At 38.5% G+C, this 3,303-nt stretch overlaps 1 long non-coding RNA gene across 1 annotated transcript; it reads left to right on the top strand.

Moving 5' to 3' along the window:
• Positions 1-788, top strand: LOC149619024 (uncharacterized). Its single transcript, XR_016375394.1, has 2 exons — positions 1-235; positions 303-788. It is a non-coding gene; the product is annotated as an uncharacterized LOC149619024 (long non-coding RNA).
• The last annotated feature ends 2,515 nt before the right edge of the window (positions 789-3,303 follow it).

Genomic DNA, 3,303 nt, shown 5'->3' with positions numbered 1-3,303 from the left:
AGAAGAAAATAGGGGAAGTGGGTAGCTTGGGCAACTTCGCGAGGCGTCCCGTTTACGGATTTTTCGCGCCATTTCCCTCCCCGTGGGGGTGAAGAGAGATAGGATTTTTACGCGCATTAACACACGAGTGACGTGATTCTGTGGACAGTACGGTCCTACGCCTTCCAAGTGACTAGAGGCGTCTGCTAGAGGCAGTGAGGCACTCAGGCAGAATGGCAGAGGCTGGAATCGAGTGGTAAGTACTAAATTCATAACTTATTTTAAAATATGTCTTTATTTTTAAAAACAATGGTATTTCTAAGTTCCAGGGATAAAATTAACTTGTCCGAAGTTTTAAACTGTGATAGGGAAGAGTTCAAAGTAATAAAGTTGTATCCAAGTTGTTGTAGTTTGATTTTTAACATTGGGATTGGTTTGGGTAGATCTTACTTTTCCTTTCAACACAGCCTGAGTTTTCTTATCGGTAGTTTCCTTGTACGTTAAATCACACTGCGTACTCTTAACGACATTCATTTTATTAAATAACCGAATTTTCGTCCTTAATTAAACCAATATCCGCATTAACCCGTTGCCTGACGTAACCCTAACTCAAACTGAAGCACAGCAGAAATATAAGCAGACTACACAAGTTAGTTCCACAGTTCGCTACATGGTGGCGTTCGCAATGAAATCTGGTACTATTTTATGCTTCGCGCCGATTGGCCAGATTCAAATTTTAAGGGTGGTAGGGGAATCGACCATTGTAAGTGAGAATCACTGGACGACTTGTATGGCTCAAGGCTACGGCTACCCACTTCCCCTATTTTCCTCTGATATTACGTAATTTACTTTTTCTTTCGGGGATTCAATCCATGGACTGTCGCACGATAGTCCATACTCTTTCACTTCGCCACGGTGAGACAAAAGCTTCGATCGCAAAATTAGATTTTAACGATGTATTATATAGCACTTTAAGTAATAATATTATTCCTAATAAAAAATCCCAATTGGCAGAAACTACACAAACGGCGCGATTTAAAATCATATTTCAGATAAAAGCGGTCGAATGGGATTCTATCCAGTTGGAGGATAAAATTTTAACGATCAACTTATAAATCATTCTGAGTCGTCGACATAAAAAGTTGGGAACCAATGGAAGGAACTATAGTCGTAAAAGTTCAGACAGACGCAGAACCAAAGCACCCTAACCAAGTTTGCTTTTGTAGAAAAAACAAGACGGCCCAAGGGCCCGTAATAGTAGCCATATCGTACGAGTGATTAGCCCCTCTATACCCTACCCTAATGAGTGGATAACCCCTCTATACGTTACCCTAATGAGTGAATAGCGCTATCTTTTTCAATGCTTAAATGATTTACCGTGCATAAAATCAGAGTGAATAGCCCCTCGATTACCTACTCTAAACAGTGATTAAATTATAACCGTATAAATTTACTTATGCTGTAATTCTAATATTCCGGCGAATCGAAGAACAGATAGTTTTTAGTGATAATCCCCTCGATGAGTTTACGACATAGACTTATGCCGATGCACACTTATCGCATCTTATAAGTTTCTAACAAGGACTTATGCCCAGAAACTTTTGAAAGAGAAAGTTTAATTATAGTGATTACGCATTTTAGTGATTATCCCCTCGAATTACCTTTAGCAATGCTAAAATGATCAAACGCATAACGCTCATTTAACACTATGTTAGCTCTATCTAAACCCATTTTTGAATTAACCGCCAAAACGTTCTAGTCAAACATAACATAGATGACGATAGCTACCGAACGAGAACGAAAAACGGGGAAAATCGTTATCTATTTAATTAGCACATACATAAAAAGAAAATAAATATAACAAGACGGCCCAAGGGCTCGTAATAGTAGCCATATCGTACGAGTGAATAGCCCCTCTATACCCTACCCTAATGAGTGGATAACCCCTCTATACCTTACCCTAATGAGTGAATAGCGCTATCTTTTTCAATGCTTAAATGATTTACCGTGCATAAAATCAGAGTGAATAGCCCCTCGATTCCCTACTCTCTAAACAGTGATTAAATTATAACCGTATAAATTTACATATGATTTAATTCTAATATTCCGGCGAATCGAAGAACAGATAGTTTTTAGTGATAATCCCCTCGATGAGCTTACAACATAGACTTATGCCGAATTTGCCGATGCACACTTATCGCATCTTATAAATTTCTAACAAGGACTTATGCCCAGAAACTTTTGAAAGAGAAAGTTTAGTTATAGTGATTACGCATTTTAGTGATTATCCCCTCGAATTACCTTTAGTAATGCTAAATGATCAAACGCATAACGCTCATTTAGCACTATGTTAGCTCTATCTAAACCCACATTTGAATTAACCGCCAAAACGTTCCAGTCAAACATAACATAGATGACGAAAGCTACCGAACGAGAACGAAACACATGAGCGCGGTAGGAAACGGGGAAAATCGTTATCTATTTAATTAGCACATACATAAAAATAAAATAAATATAAAAACCCCAAACATACAAATTCATAAGTATCCGACCCCACAGATAAAAATTCAAAAGTATCCGACCCCACAGATTAAGAGGTACCCCACCCCACATCACCCCGACATTTTAGAGATAAAAATAAATGATAAAAAACTCTAGGTTTTTATCAAGCCTCTATGGTTTAGTGGTTAGAATGTTTGTCTACTGTGCCAATCGACCCGGGTTCGATTCCCGGGTCTGACCTTAAAAAATTTTAATTAAAATTAAATCTCTAACCGAACCCACTAACCCCTATGGGTGGGTTGTGGTAATATAAAGTTCCTTTTAAGCTAAAATCTGACGATAACGAAGCGACAACCCCGGCCACTACTACTACTACTACTACTACTACTACTACTACTACTACTACTACTACTACTACTACTACTACTACTACTACTACTACTACTACTACGGACGGCTCGGGTCAAACTAAGAGCCTATCGTATACTACGATATGGCTAAAAACCCCAAACATACAAATTCATAAGTATCCGACTCCACAGATAAAAATTCAAAAGTTTCCGACCCCACAGATTAAGAGGTACCCCACCCCACATCACCCCGACATTTTAGAGATAAGAATAAATAATAAAAAACTCGGAGTTTCTATCAAGTTTCTGTGGTTCGTTGGTAGAGTGGATGTTTACTACGCCAGCGACCCGGGTTCGATTCCCGGGTCTGACCTGAAAAATTTTTAATTAAAATTAAATCTCTAACCCAGCCCTGTAACCCCTATGGGTGGGTTGTGGTAATATAAATTTCCTTTTAAGCTAAAATCTGACG

This window comes from Phalangium opilio, unplaced genomic scaffold (genome assembly GCF_054372755.1).
Source record: "Phalangium opilio isolate 3A_F unplaced genomic scaffold, DU_Popi_V2 ptg000209l_1, whole genome shotgun sequence".
In the NCBI taxonomy this organism is placed as follows: domain Eukaryota; kingdom Metazoa; phylum Arthropoda; class Arachnida; order Opiliones; family Phalangiidae; genus Phalangium; species Phalangium opilio.
This window is presented reverse-complemented; position numbering and strand designations above follow the sequence as displayed.